General features: G+C 40.4%; 1 long non-coding RNA gene across 1 annotated transcript; it reads right to left on the reverse strand.

Annotated features, from left to right (window-relative positions):
• Positions 1 to 18,383: 18,383 nt before the first annotated feature.
• Positions 18,384 to 19,719, reverse strand: LOC108242059. Its single transcript, XR_001808839.3, has 3 exons — positions 19,315 to 19,719; positions 19,176 to 19,232; positions 18,384 to 19,007 (listed from the first exon to the last, which is right to left on the reverse strand). It is a non-coding gene; the product is annotated as an uncharacterized LOC108242059 (long non-coding RNA).
• Positions 19,720 to 20,054: the final 335 nt, after the last annotated feature.

Consider the following 20,054-nt stretch of genomic DNA (forward strand, 5'->3'; position numbering starts at 1 on the left):
CCTTCCTTCTCCGGCGAGCAGAACTGACAAAATGGGGGAACATCCCGTCAGAGAGACGGATCTGTGCAGGTGTTATTTCTAGTCTGGAGTTTAGTTAAATCAAGATGTTCCAGTAACACTCTGAAAAGCTTCCAGCGTATTTCTAAAACGCTGCATAAAGAATCCTCCTGGGGAAAGGGGAGGAAGGGAAATCTTTCCTCCCCTGCGAGCTCCTTTTCATCGGCTCCTTGTTAAATCCAGAATAAAAGTCTAAATCCGTCTCTCTCCACGCAGAGCGCTCAGTGACCAAACTTCATCTTATTAGAAACCTCAGAGCACAGTTTGCTCTCCTCTCCTCTCCCAGTGCGGGCTCAGTACACCAATATCTGCTAAATTGCCCTGAGATTGCTTTTGATCTGATTTGGTTCTGCGTGAATAAAAGCGGAAAATGTTATTGTTGCCAAAGGTTTTGCCAACACATATTAGTGAAGTTTGCTCTAATCGTAATTGTGTCTGGGGTACTTTCTGTGTTGTTGTTTTTTTTGTTTGTTTGTTTGTTTCCTTGTGATTATCAACCTTGGAAACTTTGTCAAAAAGTTCTTATTGAGCAGAATTTTCCGGAAAGGAAGGCGATCATGACATTGTCTGTATGTGTGTGTTTATTTGTCTTTCTGTTAGCAAAATATCTCATGAACCACTGGATGAATTTTGAAGAAACTCTCAGGAAGCAGTCACTGAATGTATCTCTGCAAGTGATTAACTTTTGGAGTCAGTTCAATTCAAAATGGCCACCACAGCTAATCGACCTTTGCAAACACAAAAATGGCTTTAAGTCAATCAGTTTTACAGATATTGGGTTAACATTTGGTGTAGTAGTAGCTGAGACTCTTCCCCAACACATACTCTGAGCACTAACAGATTGCTAGTTTAAATTATTTTTGACAATTTCTTTTTTTTATTTTAAGTTCTTTAAAAATACAGGTAGAATTAACTCTGAACAGGAGCTGCTCTGTTATTTTGGCACACAGAGGTGTAAAACACACATTTAATTAAAGGCATAGCAATCCTCAAAGAATCAGATATCGCCAGCTTTCATGTAAAAGTTTTAAGCTACGATCATCTTTCTGTGCTGAAAAATAATGATGTTACGCTTGTTTTGCTGAAATCTGGGAAACAGATCTGGCGCGATCTGTTTAACGCTCAGAGTATGTGTTGGTGATGACTTCCAGCTTCTGTCGCACCAAACTTTAGCCCAACATTTGTAAAATTGGCTGAATAGCTAGTTTGAGTTTGCTAAGTTTTGACATTTCGAATTGAACGGAATTCAAAAGTCAATCACTTGTGGATTTACATTAAACTATTACTTTCTTATTTAATTAAAACTTGTCCAGTAGTTCAGGAGATATTTTGCTAACAGATAAACTTAGTTGACTCCAGTAGTTAAAGGCAAGGTTTTAAGAATCAAGATCATGTGATCAGTTAGCGCTCAGAGTATGAGTTGGGGATCAGTCTCAGCTACTAACACGACAAATTTTAGCTCCATATCTATAAAACTGGCTGAGTCGTTGTGTTTGTTAAGGTTGCCTAGCTGTGGCGGCCATCTTGTGTTGGGTTGAATGACAGAATTCCATCAGTTTATAGACAGATCTTTAATAGTTACATTTAAGGAGTTTTATTCAAATCTTTCCAGTGGTTCATGAGACATTTTGCTAACAGACACATGAACACACGCATCCACACAAACACGGGCAGTTACCTGACCTTTCCTCGCGGCGGGTCAGTAATGAGTTCTTTTTCCTCTCTGACTTTTTCCTTTACTGAAAATCAAAGCCCCAAGCAGGTTAAGTAAAAAGCTAGTCTGTCATCTGTTGCTCACAGCTGGACGGGCGCGATCAGTCTGAAGTAATCTGCGAGATGTGCAACCTTCCTGCTTGATTTCCACCAGCGGAGGCCAAGCGGAGGGGAGAGGATGCATCAGCGTTAATTAAGAAACGTTTTGATCTGGGCGAGTGTCTCCACCAACACAAACATGCTCATATCACCTACACCAAGTCTGTTGGTTAGGAATCACTCGTCTGCCCTCCCCTGTCGACACATATAGGCTGAAAAGAATAAACAAAAGACACCGAGGAGACACTTTGAACTATTGTCACTTGATAACAGCAGAGGAATAGCTGTCTGTCAGGCTGTGTGATTACAGCGGGCTGCTGGGAGGAACGTTTTCCAGAAGGCGCATTTAAGACACGTCTCATGTTTCATTTCGACGCTGAATCATAATTTCGTCCTGAGCCGCATCGCCGGTTAGTTTTCTTCATTCGAGGCGAGAAGTGAAATATGCTCCCCAAAAATGAAAAAGAGAAAAAATTATTCACGGGGAAATGGAAATCAAGTGTTAATGCGATAATATTTCTCTGCCTTTCACGACGAGAAGACGCGGCGATGCATCATTCTTATCCACGTCGCACCTTGAATCTCGCGCAGGAACAGAAAAATGGAGATGGAAGTGATGGTTTTTATTGTCTGTGAGGGACGTCGGCGCGATTTATATTTCTCATTTACCCGGAAAAAACAAGATTAGCTTCTATAATTACATTTTTTTTTTCCCCTTCTCAGGTTTTATCAATTGCATCTACTACCGTGATGAAAGCTAAGTAGATTAGTACTTTTTTTTTTTTTTTTTTTTTTTTTAAGAAACTGGTGAGTTTGTCACACAATTATCGAGGCTGTAAGCCCGATCCCCACCACCTCGGGCTCCAGCTGCCAGTTTGAGGTTATCTGTTGTAACATCTGTTGTTGCGCTGGACTCCCCCTGTCATGTTGACAGAAAGGTCCTTGAGCAAGGCACCTTGACTAAAGAACCATCTCGGTGCCCTCTGAAGCAGTTAAACTGTTGCCTGGTAACTATAAATGAGTCAAACTCAAAGTGCTTCTAGAAATGATGCCATGGCTGCCGGCCTGAGCAGTTACTTAGCTACCAGTACGCTCAAGTATGAAGACGTGCTTTCTATTTATGGGATGAACATATAACTTCTGGGTTCGATTCAGGAGGAAACCTTGCACACAAAAAAATCTGTTTTCGGAGGTTTTTTTAGATCTGCTTTTTCTTTTTGCTGTTTTTGTTTTAAATAAATGGCGTTTTCACACACCCCAGACTAAAGCGTCTTTATTAAATCTCTACAAAGCAGATTTATTTTGCAGATATTTGCACTCTTTGTTCAATCAGAACATTATATCTCACTGCACCCCAACTTTAAAATCGCAAGAAAATACATACATGGATGTCACATCCGCGAAACGCGGGCAACTGGTGTTCGCATACAAGTCGCACGGACGCCTGGGAAGATTCCTGCAGCAAATTTGCAACTGTTGCACAACGGTAACGCGGGGCTCCTGCGAATATTCTTGCAACAGCGAGAAATCTGGGTGCTGCACGCTGGCAGAGCAGGATGGCACACTGTAAAAGACTGTCCAGTAAATTAACGGTAAAATACTGGCGACAGGGCTGCCACCATTGTGCTGCTAAATTTACAGCCCGGGTCCTGCAATCAGTTTGACAGAGTGCTACCGCAGTGAAAGAATTCAGTGAATTTCAGCACATTGCTGTATTTCTTAAATAACAGTAAAATGCTGGCAGCTGGGTTGCCAGTTTTTCTACAGCATTCTTAAAATTAAAGTTATGGGATTACCAGACACTGATGAGTGACGTCTGAGTGTTCAAAGACGTCCACGTGCACTGCATGTTCTACAGCAATAAAAATCCATTGTCTCTTTATTTTACATGCATTCAGTCTTTGTTGCTGCTGTAATAAACTTTAAATGTTTTACTCAAATATAAATCTTTGAGCAAAAGAACTAGATAAAAGTGTGAAATGAAAATGTACAACAGTTTGGGGTTTTTCCACCAATATTTTGACGCATGTTTTATTTATTTTTTTCATTGTCTCATCGCATACAGTGTCTTTTCAAACATAGAAGTTTTAATGCAGTGGTAAAACATAAAAAAGGGGGAAATTTACTTTTAAAAAGTTCAGCTCTTGCTCTCTAGAACTACGGAAACTAAATTTAGAAGGACTCAAAATGGTGACAACTCTGTGACTTTTTAAAAGAAAATTTGTTTTCAGATTTCAGAAAACAATTTAAAAAAGCATCACAAGTATTTCATGCAGGATCTTTAGCTCTAACTTTAATTCGAGCTTCTCCTTCCCGTCTACCGGTAAGTTATAGTGAAAGGTGGAACTAAATAAGAGCTGTTTGTGCATCGACATGTTTTAATGGTCACTAAAGGCTTTCAATAGAGTTCTAATCAAGACCCATTCAACATAAATCTGACCATCCCCGTTTTCATTTCTGTTAAATGTGCACTTCAGGTTATTCTTCTGCTCAAAACATAAAATCAAGACCCATTCCTTAAACCTGGTCTTCTGACTCCATGTGACGTATTTTACTCCAATTACTTTCATGTTACATTGATGTTTTGGTCAGCAGTTGATTCTATCGATGATTGGATGCACTCAGTGCCCACGGTGCAACAGGCAGTGATGCAGCTCCTAGCATGACGTTTTTCTTTGACTGCACGCTGGAGCACTTTATAACATACACTCAGATTTCCTCTGACCATATAAAAAGTATCCCGAACACACTGAGATCATCCATGAAGGTTTTGCGAACGTTGGTCGTTTTTCTTTTTCTAACATTCATCCATTGTGCCCGAGTTGATTCAGTGTGCAGCGTATGATGAAAGCCATCGTTTTACGTCCATCCATCCACTTATGTGTCCACTTTGCTCTGTTCACAGCTACAGAGGAGTATAAGCAATTATTACAGGCTGACAAACAGACCATCGCCTGGACAGGTTGCCAGTTCACGTTGAAGTTATTCAGGTCATCTAAATACAGAAAACTGAAGTCATGGCTCAGGTGATTTGGCGTGGGGCTCTGTGGAAAAGTTAGGAACAATTAATATCTTACCTGCTGTAGAGACCTCTTTAAATGACCTCAATTTGGGAAAATAGGGTTTAATTTTGACCAGATTGACGAGTTAATGGCTAGTCTGAGCTGGGCCACGACCGACTCCAGTCTCGTTTTGGACGTTTTTGGACTGGAGTTGTTTTAGACAGACCAGTCCACTTTGGTCTTTGTCGATTAAGCTCACATTCTCCAAACTGAGGTTGTTCAAAGAGCCATCTACAACAGGTAAAATATTAATTGTTCAGAACTTTAATCACTTTAAGTAAATGCGAACCATTTTCTATGACTTTGAGGGGCTAATTTAAATCTATCAGAAAGTTATTAATACACATGTCTGGGGTGCCTGTTGTGTTTTTATTTCCTTTTATTTTATAGGACAGATACTATTTTCTGTTATCAGACAGATAACTTCAGCATCACACGCCTGAAAGTCCCAGCCACTGATTTAATGCTTAGACAGAGGTCAGCACCATATTTATAGTCCCATTACTTCAAAGTGCCTCCCGTTTGTTAGGTTTTTGTCAGTGTTTAGGGTTTTTGCATTGCTTTCATGCTATAAATAGTTTTTTATAAGTGGCCTGCCACCATAAAAAGGCATTAAAAATCTTACTTAAGCTTTTGCAGCTTAGTGAAGCAGCAAAGGAGCTGTGCCACGATTGTACAAAACCCTCGTAATGACTTTTCTGATAAGTGTTCTCTCGCTTAAAGTACACAGAGCAGCGCATAGCAACACATGGCGGAGCTTTATTTTTGTGTATCTTCTTGGTGTTGAGGATTTCTCGCACACCTGAGTGCTCCATCTCATCCCCAAATGAGCAAACGACAACATCTGGAGTCTTACGGAAAAGAAAGCTCTGAGGACAAAGAGGAAGGCAGAACAAACCCATCCTGTAAACACGCGCGCGCACACACATCTGCACACACACACATCGGGGGAAGGATACATGAGGTTATGAAAAGGTAAAAACCCTCCGAGGCCGATATAATGACTGTACACATCACATTCACAGTGCAATTGGAGTTTTCTCCCGCTCGCATATTAAATTGATGCTCATGCTCACAGGAAAAGTGAAATCATTTCAGACTGAGTCACTTTCAGACAGAGATATTACACAGCAGGCCTGCTCAGACAGCATTATGCTAACACAGAGGGTAGGAATGGCACCGCCTTCATCCTGAGGAAACAAAATGTTGTTTATGGTTCAAATGGAAAGTCAGAAAGCTCTGTCTTATGAATGAGCCATAATTGGAGTTTAAACCTGCTCCAAAAAATATATATAAATAAAGGTTTTCAAAATATTACATTTCAATTATCGAAAGGAGGTGAGAAGCGCTGCAAGGTTCTGATCCATCAGGTGCTCTTCAAGCCACAACCTTGCTGCTACTGTTGGCCACAGACTGCAAACGTCGTATGCCAGGAAGTTTCTAAAATGTTTCAAAATGTTTGCGGGAGTTCACACTTTTCTCACGGGAATCGCAGAAATTTGCAGGACAGAATTTCTCTCAGAATAGTTATAGACTGGTCGTGGATGCTTGGGACTCATCTCAACCTCTTTTCAGTTTAGTTGTCATGAGTCTGAGAGTGCAAGAAATGTGAGATAACTTAAGGCAGCAGCTCGACTGTTGGTGTCTAGTTGGCGACTAAAAATTGAGAGAAAACGTGAAGCCTTACTGAAATCTGAGTGTTTGTGACCAAAGAGCCATGTGGCCACATTTTGAACGGCCAGTTTTTGTCTGCACAGCTTGTAAAACTTCATTCTTGGCCGTGCACCTGACTGTGATGTCCACTCCCGCCCATGTTGTACCTGCCTCACCTCATTTTTGACATGGCCACCCCCACGTTTATGATGGAATTTTCAGGCATACACTGTTGAATTTAAGATAAACAGATTTAGACCAGTTTTTCATTTATTATTACTAGTGTGGTCTTCAGACTTGGACATTTGCCTGGAATGTTTTCTGTCAGAGGAGAACTCCAGCGCAGGTGTCAGCATACAGCCCTAGAGATGGTTGGAGACCCCCGCGATGACTCTGCAACAAACTTGAGTGAAAAGTTGCCACGCAAACCTTTTTTTTAACATGTTCTAAACTCAGGTGGCAGGGTTGCACAACTAGTGGACGGAAGTTGCAAACCACCGCAAATGTTGCAACACTGATGTGATAGTTATGTGTACTCCCAGGGATTTTGCAGAGAGTTTGCATGACATTCATGCAGCATTTGCATGGCACACAAAAATGTGTCCAACTGAAAATTTCTGTATTTTTCAAAGTTATATGTCTCAATCTAGTCGCCAGCGATCGAGTGAGATACTGGTTTTAGTAAAGGGCACATTAGGAAACAGAGAGTCCTCTCACTCAAAAGAAGAATAAATTAAATATGTAATTCAGACTTTGTGTGGGTGCCCGTACCATGGTTGTCTAGACTCTTTAACATTAAGCCAGACTTCCAGGGCTTTTCTTTTAAAATACATCACCATCTCTATCAAGACTCGGTTGCATGTCTAATTCTGTTCTGGGCATTATTTAAAAGGTTCAACTGCACTTCCCTGCACACATCAGTCACTGAACTCATAACTGTTCCCATGGTAAGAGCTCCTCTGTGCTGTTCAGAGCAAAAATAAACCTGCACAATCTCTGCACATCAGGTTAATAGCTCAGCAGCCTGTTATTTGCAACGCTGTTATCAGAGTATGATTGTTTCCTCGGCTTTTGTGGGTTTCAAACGTGCTTTGAAAGAAGAAGTGACGCACTGTAAGCTTCAGCGGGCCCGATGACGGCAAGTTTATTGTCAGCGAGGAGCTCCGCGGCATTCAGGTAGTGGTGGTTATGTTCAGAAATTATCCTTAATTGCTATCAATTACTAGCAACTTGAAGTCAGTAAGCACATAGAAGCTTCAAAAAGTCTTGATTCTGCTTCATACTGACAGTGACATCCTGGGAAAATCTGACAGTAGTAAAATTATTTACAGTACATTCATCCTAAGCATACTAACACATTTAATATACACAGACTGCCAGCTGGTGTCCATGTAGACACTAAGAATAAACTAAGGAATTAAACAACCATAAAAGCATTAGCAGTTTTGAAATCCATGTCACCAGCATACATGGAAATCATTCATTTGTGACAGGCCCTCTGATAATGACTAACAGTTGTTTTTAACAATAATGTGTGATTCTTTAATGGCGGAAGGAAGCAAAAGTGAGATGTGACAAAAAAAAGTGTTATTTATCACTGGCAATTGCATTGATTGGTTGGAAGAAAGAATCCAGATTCCTTTAAATGTCATAACTAAAGAATACAGGGCAAAAGTTGGCCATTTTGTCTAAATGAGTCAAGTAAAAGGCTAACAGCAGGGAGTGCCATTGGGGGGTAATAATTCCACGAGCAGACATCAAACCAAGTATTGAACCAAAATATTACTCCGTGCTTGTTTGGATCACAAACTGGAGCAAAGAAGGAGAGATGAGTTGTTGTGATGAGTGGTTTAAATTAGGCTACAAGGTAGCAGCGCCAAAATCTTATCGTCAGGCTCAACAAACAGCGATGCTGTGGGGGTGGAGCTGGACTCAGCGACTGTAGTGTCAGACAGGAGGTTGCTGTCCAAGTTACACGCCATCCTGGACAATGTCGCCCATCCTCTCCATGCTGTGCTGGTCAAACATAGGAGAACATTCGGTGCAAGATTGAGACCACTAAAATGCACCACAGAGCGCCACAGGAAGTCATTTCTGCCTGTGGCCATCCAACTCTACAACTCCTCCCTCTGAGTGTCAGAGACTCTGTTCACACACTGGATTGCTTACCTTGTCTGCAATATATGCACACACTCACAGCTGCATTAGAGTTTCACGTTGTTTTGAATGTACAGTACGCCCATATTGTATATATTACATTTTAATTTAATTTTTATTATTTTTTCTCCCTCTATTCTTTTTTATTTTCCCTCAGGTGTATGCATGCTATAAATCCACTTTCACAAACCTTGTATGTTTACATTTTTATACCGCTGCATGGAGCCACTGTCACAAAGTCAATTTCCCACTGGGTTTAATAAAGTATTCTGATTCTGATGATTCTGATTACTGAGACCGGAGCAGAAGAAGCAGTGGGTGAAACTAATTAACTTAACATGTACAACTAACAAAAGAATGCTTAGCGTTTAATGCTAATGCTAACGCTTTCTAATACTGTTAGGGCTTTTTACTTGGGGTTCTGTGGAGTAGTAATCAGCAGTCAGCATCTTTCCTGCAGTAGACAGCAGTCAGAACGATCTCAGTTTGGACAATCAGAGAGAAACCCTTGTGCAGAAAACAAGCCAATGGCTCGTCAAACAGGGGGCTGATTCCAAAATAAACTTCAGTCACCCCAAATAACTCAAAGCATAAATATTTCTTTGCAGTTTGAGAAAACGTTGTGATGTGGATTTTTACTCTGCAATACTGTTGCAATATAAAGTTATTGTGACTGGGCATGCTTAACACTTGGACTGTGTTCCATCGTGGCTGATATTCAGTGCAAACATCCGCAAACATCTGTGTAGATAACTGTCTAGTGCAACAGTGAGGTGGTTGGAAAGTTTACCAAAGAGCAGTCACATGAAGTCAGTATATTTTGCTTGAGGTTTGAATAGTTTTAGATGTCTAAAATCTGCTATAGAGCCTCAATCTGACTAGCCATTAACCTAACTCGTAATGTTGGACTCATGGTTACTCCTAAAACCTAAATTTCTCTCTGATTCTTCAAACTGAGATTGCTCTAATCAATGTCTACTGCAGGCAAGGTACCAACAACTGAAAACCACCGCACACAGCTCTACCAAAGGTGATATTTCAGTTCAGTTCAGTTCAGTTAGTTTATTTAGCTCCAGTTCACAACAAAAGTCATCTCAGGGCACTATACAAAAAAAAGGACAAATCATAAATCCAATTACTGTCCGTTCAGTTTTTATTAGAATGAAATACAATCACATACAGGGCATTATGAAATGTCAATTAGTAAAAGTTTATTTAAAGAACATTGCGCTGAATCCTCACTTCGTTGGCGACAGCGGAAAGAAACAACTCCCTTCTAACAGGAAGAAAACTTTCAGTGGCTCAGGATGGGCGGCCATCTGCCTCGGCCGGCTGGGGGTCAAAAGGACAAGAAAGAGACACAGACATCACAGAAAGACTGTTCAGGGTGTAGTTTCTATGGGACATAAAACAAAGAAAAACACAGGTTAATGTGGTAATAGTTGCATGTACAAACATGGAGAGTAGAGCGAGTAAAGACAGCAGCAGAGTGAGGAAATGTGGTCAGCTTGTCCTGCAGCAGTCTGAGCCTAAAGCAGCAGAGCTAAAAAAAATAGATCAGGAAACCCAAACCAACACTAATTAAAAGATTTATTAAAAATGAAAGTCTTAAGCCTAGTCTTAAAAGCAGATGGATATTTACACTTCAACTTTGGTTGCTGTGATTTTGAACAACTGCAAAGATAAGAAAAGTAGTGTTAATGTTCTTATAAAACTCCTGGCATGAACTGAAGGCTTTAAAAATATTAAAGCGTGTCTTTAAGCTGCCTCCTCACAGCTGTGATTGTTTCCGTTTTGTGCGCGTGGCTTAGATGTCTGATCTGAACCCAAAGTTAGCAGCTTCCACTGGATATTCCGCAGTGTGTTTATGCGTGCCTCTCCTTTAAATGCCATGTTGTCTCAGGTTATTTATATCTTGATCATGCCATGCATGTTGGTGTGCGTGTGACAGAGAGAGTGAGAGCTACCACGATGACAGGCAATTAATTCAGCTCTCAGGGACTCATTGAGGAGAAACAGTGACTCGCGGGCTGTATTAGTCATGCAGCATGGCGGCGCTAGCATCAGGGAGCTCGCATGCACTTTAAAGGTGACTATGTGTGCCCACATTTGTTGTTTGCCTCTTCTGCTCGTCATTCCTCCCTCACCCATGGGGGCCCAGCATGAAACAGCCTCATGACTTAAGTAACTGTTGGAGGCTCTGAGTGCGGCTACAGAAGCTGGGAGTGTCGAACTTTCAACAAAGCATTTAACAAGCACAACAGTGAGCGGTGCTAACAGCTCCTTTAAAGACTACAGCAGAGTTTACCCCCTGAAAGCACACAAGCAGACATCTTTATTATAGCTGATCTAAAGCAAAGCCCGAAGGGATGGAAGGGATGGTTTTAAGGAAGGGGTGCCGTTAAAGCATCGGTGTGAAGATGTAGTTATCCCCGCAAAGTGGGTCACAGAGAAGTATACAAGTGATGAAAGACTCAACTTAATACGACCCGTTACAGCCAGAGTTCATTCTAATTGATCAGGAAGGTAAAGAGACTCGACTCTGCTACCGTAGCATACACGTGGCCAACAAGATTTATAGTGTTCACAACATTTTCATGGACTTACTCTGTGAAGTCTTACAAGAAAATACACGAGCCAGAAATAGATACAAGACATCAAGTTTGCATTTCCTTAAAGGAATGCATATTGTCTATGTGATCTGTTAGCACTTACAGTATCTATAGGGGATTACTTTCAGCTACTACCACACCAAGCTTCAGCTCAATATCTGTCAAACTGACTGAGTTATATCTACTTTTGTGTTTGCTAAGGTCAATTAGCTGGTTCAGGTTGGCTTCAGAAACAAGATCAGTTGTAGATGTTCATCCAGTGATGACTGTTTAAGAGTTTCAATAAAATACATCCACTGGTTGGATATTTTGCTAACAGACAGACAATCGCCAGCCTTTCATGGCAATGGGCAATAATATGGCAAGCCAGTTTATCATAAGAGACATGTTCTACAAACCAGAAAGCAATCATTTCTTTTCTTCCCAGTCAAAATGCAATCTAGAATCTCAAAAGTCATTCTTCCTCCTTTTTCCATTCGTGTGTTTTGGTTTGATTGTGGCTGGAAAGAAAACCCTTTTCAATTTATAAAATCTTCTTGTTTACTCTGAATAATTTAAATATGGAGATCTGCCATACACATAGCCATCAAACATTAAAACTGCCACTTTTTTTCCCACGGATTTTTAAGATATCTTAAACTAAATTTTTTATAAAACAATCTCAGTTTTGGAGGCCTTGAAATATATTTTTTATGAGTAGGAATGTGATTTTTGAAATCTTTGATTCCAGTTATGATAGCAAGATGGTCATTTTGACTTGGAGCTGTGCCATTATTAATACATCAAAGAGGTAACCAGAGACAGGAGTGTGGTTTGATTATGTGTAACAATGGCCTGCCAGGGAGAAAAGTTAAATAATCACAGCTCGAGGATGTTTCTTTACTTTGTGACTTACAGCTGACTGTGTGTGAATAATATTTTGAAATGTCCATCAACTGTGGAGGAAACGGACCTTTGTGCTTTTAATAAAAGCAACAAATATGATCTTCTGCTGAGAAAGAAAGTATGACAAGGACCAGTAGGTGGCTGCTGTGCTGCTCTGCCTATAAAAGGCCATTAACCAAGGTGTGCAGCTGACAGATGAAGGCCCCCCTGATGGCGCAGGTTCAAGCTGTGATTTACAATCTTTATATTTAACCGGAGAGAGATTAATTATTGCTGGCAAATTGACAGGGCCAGTGAGGTGAGGGAGGTTTCTGACTGACATTGCCATTCCTCACAACACTTCCCGTCGGAGGGCATTGCTCCTGACCTTGAGATGCCAGGCGTGTTGGGCACCCCGCCTCCTCTCAGTAACACGTTCCTGGCCTTTTTTTTTTTTTTTTAATAACCGTCCTTTATTCTTTGCAGGAGCCCCACACACGCCACGATGAGCTTCTATCCACAGAATGGCTGTCATAGTAAAGCAAACAGTCACTGTCAAGATGAACTGTGTCACATTTTTTATCTTGTATGACTTGTGCTCGAGCACGAGCGTGAGAAAGAGTATGTGGTTAATCCAAAACAAGAAGGCATTTTCTCTCTTCTGGTTTATTAATGCCCTGCAAATGTCCTCCGCCACTTTTTACATCTAAAGTGTTGTGTTCGCTACATTTTTTAAGGATGTCTCTGGGGTTTCATCTAGTTTGTCATCTTACGTGATGCTCTATTGTCTTCCATAGTTCTTAAATGCAATTCATTTCGGATAAAAGTGTAGTATAATAAAAACACCCACAGGTAAAAATGTCCTTTATTGCTTCAGACGTTCTGTAACGAAGAACAGCTGATCGCGCCCACAATGAGGGAACATCAGCCATGCAAAATAAAACAGGGACGACTTGTACAAAAGTCTCATATCTTATCTTATATTGTGATGGAAAAAATGCTTTATGCTTTTACTCAGGGACTATAGGAGATGTAATTTCTAAATGTCAGCAGATTTTATCAAAATCACTCATAATGTTTGAGATTGGAGAAAAAAAAAACGTTTACTGAAAATGAGAGACTTCCTGAGGACTAAAAGTTCCAAAAGCTCTGTACAAAAACTGAGCATTACTGCTAATAATATTAATATTAATAATATTGATAATAATACACTACTTAACACTGTATGAAGTACTGTACAATGTAGGAAGGGTAAAAAAAATCTAGAATTACCAGATTGTGTTTAGCACTTGCTGAAATAAATCCAATTTGTTTGATTGAATAAAAATCAAAATAGCTCAGAATATGTTCATCTGCAAGTTTTATTTCCAGTCTGGATATTTTTGCATGCGTGAGTGACGATGTCTTTAGATTTTGATTCCAAGGAGGCAGACTTTTCTGTAATCTTTTGAAGTGATCTAGATCAATATTTGTTCAGGCTGTCGGAAAGAAGGCCTTTCAAAGTGTTTTTGCTTTTTGTTTTTTTTTGACTCGGACCTCTTTTTCACTCACTTTCAGTCCAGTAGGCTGCTCTTGATGATTTTCAGAAGAATGTTTTGTTTGTTAGCCCACTTAACTCTGACTTATTAATCACTCTGGTAAAGAAAATACTTCTAAACTCAAATGTTCGGGTTGTGCAAGGTAACATATGACTTAGCAAAAGAACAATTTCAAATTGCTTGTAATTATAATACTAACTAGTTAGTCAGTAGCAAGCTAATGATTTTGTTACTATCAGCAACCTTTCACACAGTTTGTTACCACAATTTGTTAGCTATACTTGCAAATATAGTAGCTTACTACCAAGATAGTAATTTACGATTTTGTAACTGGTTGGTTCCAATTTGTTTGTGAAATTTCGAAGCTAATAAGGGACCCCTATAGCAGGATATCTTGTTATTAACAAGCTAGCTATTAAGCTTACACTTTACAAACTGTTGCACAGTTTGTTCCCATTTCATTAGTTTAATCTATGGGGAAAGAGATGCAAATGATTTGTCTATCTAAAAGTCAAAAAGCTGCATTGAAAACAGATTAAAGGGCCTAATTAGACTGGTTAACTGAATGTTTTTCTTATAAAGAAGTCTGAAAAGGACAAAAATCTGACTCTCTTTGAAAACAGTTTCACACAGTTTTTTTTTACAAAAGACTCATGTACATCCGTCGGTTCTGTAGCATTTTCAAAATCTTGTTTATCAGCCACAGTCGCACGGAGGAAAATATTCAAGAAATCCATTTTCATTGCTGTCAGTGAGTTCGGTCCGTGTAGAGGCATGTTAGCGCTGCCGCTCTGTCTGTATGTTTACCTCACGTCTCCAGCTGAGTAAATCATACAAATGAAATTTAGCTTGTTATTTTACTCAAACATGAATGCAACAGGACTCCTTTTTTATTCCCCTTTGAAGAGGAAGGAGAAAAGAAGTGCCTCAAAGTGGAAAAAAAAACACATACACACATCGTGCAGCACCAGAAAATGATCTGATTCACAACTGATACCAGGCTTCGAGTCAAACTATTCAGGAAGAATGGCTCACGCTTGCATGTGATTGAGCTATCAGAGGAATAACACATCCTTTGCACCTCTCATCCTAAGCAACAACTTTCACCTCCTCCCATCTGCAGACTCTGGCTTCGTATTTCTGTCTTACTCACCCCTCACCTCTGCCTCGCCTGTCTCATCCATCTCTGCTCACTGCTTCACATAGCCAATATCCCACTTTCCCTCACTACCTTTATGTGCACTTTGCACACTGAGAATCACAATGAAGGACAAGACACTAATGGTTTCTCTTTAGTTTCCTTTTGAGGCTTGGCACTGCATGTGTACCGTAGTATAAATGCAGATTTATGGCATTAAAGGGACAGTTCAGGCATTTTGAAGTTGGGGTCTGCAGAAATAGAAAAGCTTGAATGGCAGCAACCCATATTTAGACTGTTTTTTGTTGGGTTTTTTTGCTGTTTTCCCACTTATCACTTTTATTGCAGGACGGGTTTGAGAGGGCGTTCCTGGTGCTGAACAGCTGCTTTTTATGACAGCTGATTACTCCTTAGCGCATTTAAGGCTGACTTGGACCGTGAGTTTTTATTGGACCAGTGAATGCCACACAGTGATGGCAGCATATAACCACCTGAGTAATTTGTATTGTTGAGCTAATTGTATTTACCTGTGTGCCCTTACAGAGCTCTCTAGAGAATTCCCTTTCCACTGCCCACATCTCTTCGCCAATCTACTTCTGAAAGAACCTTTTTAAGGAACAACTCAGCTCAGCCTGTCCCCAGTTGCCTGGCCGCTCTCTCCCCAAACTCATCCTTGGGATACATACACTTACCTGGAATCCCTCCTTGGACTTCAAACTCAGGCTCCTGACCCCCCCTCCTCTCCAGACCTGAAGAAAGAAAACACGATCAGTAAAAACATGACTTTACTATTCTGGTCAGAACCATCATTAACTACTCACCTGGATACAATAAAGCATTTCCTGTTTCCCCTCAGCAGATTTCCCCTCTCCCTCACAAATAAACTCTTTACCTTTTCTATTCTACTCTGAACCCTGGATCAAACATTAAACGTTTTAAGACGACACAGACTAGCTGTTAGCTAGTCAAAGATCCTAGTTTTCCTAAACAGCATTGGAACTATTATGTTCATTTTAAAAAGAGCAACAACGATAAATAATAATCAACAAACTTTAGAGGCTTTCGAGAACATGCTGACATGTCTTTCTACAAGTCAGATGCTCTAAAGCTTGTTGATCTGGTTTGACACGAAACTGCACAAATACCTAAACCGACACACCAGACTTAGAAGAAAAAAATCTGAAAAGTGGTAGATCAATGAGGACAATGTTTTTGTACTTCCATTTGTGGAGTAAAAGTATGCAGTAGTTTCAGTGTGGAAACACAGGACTGTCCAGTTTTAATAAAAGGTTTAAAGACAATACAATCAAATATTTAGCTGAGAAGGGACTGGTCAATTTATAAAAAATACACATGTACACATGTCTACCTATTGTATATAGATGTGTATAATGTTTACATGTATGTGTGTGTCTTTATATGTGTGTAAGCATATCATATACAGCATATATGCTTGATAAAAATGGATGGAGATTATTTTATATTGAACTGTTATATACTGAACTGTCATTTATTGGTAGATTAGTGTTTATATAATATATAATGGATAATCACTAACATCATAAAATACAGACAGCTTTGATGAAAAGGCACCGAAGCAGGATTTAATACGTTTATGCTTCTTCCTACTCCATTTCAGACACAATATTGAGTTCTATTGTAAAGACTGTTTAATTCCTCTTATTTGTTTTCATTATTATTTATTACTTATTGATTTTTCCCTATTGTGTTCAAAATAAACTAATCAATTAAACCTTCGCTGGTTAAAGAGCTACCTACAACAAGTAAGTTATTAATTATTTACAACCTTTCCACACAAAGCCCACTTCAAAAAAACATGAACTACATATACCTTTAAGGGTGGACAGGGAGAGCTAGTCGCCGTCCACCTTTACAAATCCTTTGGCATCCCCAGCAGTTCACATTACAGATGGAAATCACTGAGGGATTAGAACAGCAAATCAGCTCTGCTTGGATTAAGACGCCGTTTGCCATCAGCAGTCTCATGCCTCCTCCGGCTCCCTGCATTTCTCAGTCTTTGCCACTCCTAAATCACGCCCGCACATCTGAAGGCAGAGCTTTAGAAGGGGAGATCACACCCATCCAGAGTGTCAGCATGGGAACAATTAGCTGGCAGGTGCAGTACATTGCTCTTTTCGTAATAAATGTCATTTACCACAGACCACCCTCGTGCAGCTGACTCAACGTTCAAGGCATCGCCTCTTTTCATCGTCTAAGTTTTCTTTTTCTTTTTAATGCACAGCGCATGAAGCAGGAGCACTCACAAAGACACGATTGTTTAAAGCCGTAAGCTCGAGCACAAAGGCTGGAAGACCTACCCTGTCAGCTCACACTGAGCCATCACTGATGCTCAGTCCAATTATAATTATTGATCTTAGGAAATCCATGCTGAAGGTTCATAAACAATCTGTACCGCCAAATTACAGGGACTGCATGATAATAATTGCAGTTGGTTGTGGCTGTCACCGTCCATCTGAGGAAATATCCTCACATCACTAACCCTCTGACTGTACTCATGACAGACATAATTGTTATTTTGGTTTCTCTCAAAACTGTGGCCAACTCCTCGCACCATCCCACTCTCCTGTCAGCGCTGCCCGTCAAACATGGGATGCAAACTTGCTTTTAATGCGTTTCCACCTATAAGGGACACAGGGGGGAGATCATGTCAGGGAGGATGTTCGTAATCCGCCATGATTGCACCAGACTCCACGGACACCGAAGACACTGAAGGTCACGCACTTTTTTAAATGGATCACTTGGCGAAAAACAGTCTGCCACGATTCGGAGATAGTCCCATCATACCGGCGCCTGCATTGTGCCACGCGTTTAATTCAGTCTGCAAGGTCAGAGGGGTCAGTGGGCAGAGTGTTGCTCATCTTTACTGACAAGCAGCTCCGCTCGGCCACCAAAAGCACAGAGCACTACTGCTCTCTACTGACGGCTGCACGCCACCAGCTCAGGCTCTCATTCTGATTTACCTCAGTCCTGATCAATAAAGGGACACGGGAACACGACGATGATGAGTCTCCTCTATGATTCACACTTTTAGAAGAAAACTCAGGGGGTACATTTTGGGAGGTCTTGTGTACTTAGATCCCATTTTTATTCGTCTGTCATAACGTCACCCCTCTGATGTCTGACTGTCACTTGAAGCTTCCATGTTTAAATCCACTTCATCTCCTGCAGGATTTGTGTGGTCAGAAATGATTCCTCTGACTGAATAATGAATCCACCTTTATTTGATGCCATGAAAACCGTGCCTGTCTGAGGCATGCTGTGTTGTCTCCATCTACTGGTTGATCATTGTATTGCACTATTTCTATCCATCAAGTATTTATGTTCTTCATGTTTATTTGTAGGCATACAACATTTTTTACATTGATCCCCAAAATGTACATCTGTGCGCTGTAACAAATTCCTCTGTACTTGTTTGTAACCAAAACTATAGAGAAAAATCACCCAAAGATTCCCACAAGAAAGGGTAGACATTTGTGATTTGTCATGTTTCACATCACCAGTAAGTTAGACGTGTTTATAATTAAAATGAAATCAAACTTTATTTGTTTGATGCATTTCCTGCATAGCAAACCTCATGTGCTTTCCAGGGAAAAGAAAATTGGAAAATACATAAAACTATTCGTGCACATGTAACCCGAGTTACATTTTAAGATTATTAAAAAACCAAATCAACGTCACTCTAAGTGAAAAACTAGGTTCCAGGTTCGTCTACTGGAGGTAGTGGCAAATTGCAAGACACATACAACTGGAGAGTGCAAAATCAATGAAGTGTATTTATATTTACAATATATACAAATTGTTTCACAGCTTTAAAGTCCAGTTCCTTAAACCGAGGAAGTCTCTGTCGGTGACGAGAAGGAAAAAACAAAAATAGTCCTTTAGTTCCAGCTGTGAAGTGGTTGGTTGAATTTCCCTTCCGGTTTGGAGATGTTTCATCAGATTATGGGTGACTTTCTGAATCCGCTATGGTTAGCTCGCCAGTCCGGTCAGTGAACAAAAACCAGACAATTCTTAATGTGTCCCAGATCCTTCAGCTACTCCGAGCGGGGGTGGGATCTGGAACACACCTGGCCTGCGCAAACAGGCCCGACAATCAATGTACATGTACATGCATTTTTTAATAATCGAATCTGAGCCTACATAATTACATGCAATTTCAATCCAAATGTGTTTTTATGTAGGTGTGTAATCACAGGCTGGGAGGCTAGCGCTAGCATTCTAGCTCCCGAGCAACACTTACCAGTTCCTCTTTTGACAAACAGAGATCGTTTCAGCGTTCAGATGAGCGACCATATGTCTGTAATTTAACAGAGGTATACGATTGATGTATAATCGACATTCAAAAGCAAAACCGCTTTGGGAACAACACCCAAGCCTACCTGCACGTCAAAGTCCCACAGCGTCTGCTACCCAAGGTGCGATTTAGCAGCAATATACGCAGTGGCTGTCAATTTAGGACTGACGTGCAGCTGTCACATGACGTTAAACCCTCGCGAGAACAACCCTGCTCTCGCCCGGTTAGTGTCGAAAACATAAAACAAAGGAGGATTTTTAAATTAGATCTTTAAATAAAACAAAATAAAATTAGATTTAACAAAATAGAAAATAAAATAACTAAACTACATCTAATATAGAAAAATTATCCTGGTTACATCCTCCCCTCTTTAATTCCTGCACGTCCCGTTGCATGGTTACTTGAATTAATTTTTCTGAATATTTACATTAAAAACTTGACTGAGAGCCTCAGTGTACACATTTGCCAAACTATGAAATAGAGTCTGAACTACTGAAATAAGTGGCTTACCCAACACAGGATATGTTAGACGACTAGGAGGTTGACGCTGTCTATCTGATCGCCTGGGCAATATTTCAGCCTCAACTGAGTTATAGGGTGAGCTGACATTTGCAGGACCTGTGGATGACTCAGATTGAACGACCAGATGATCCTCAGCGTCAGGTTCTTGAACTTCAGGTAAGTGTTCGTCAGGTACTTCTCCCTCCATGTGTACTTTCACAGGCTCAGCTACATGTGGTTCAGAAAGTTCCTCTGTTTCAATCTGTTCCACAGGTAGCTTGTCTTCATGGTGAGACAGTGATGAATCAGTTGTTAAACAGGATT

The sequence above is a fragment of the Kryptolebias marmoratus genome, linkage group LG9 (assembly GCF_001649575.2).
Source record: "Kryptolebias marmoratus isolate JLee-2015 linkage group LG9, ASM164957v2, whole genome shotgun sequence".
NCBI classification, from domain to species: Eukaryota; Metazoa; Chordata; class Actinopteri; order Cyprinodontiformes; family Rivulidae; genus Kryptolebias; species Kryptolebias marmoratus.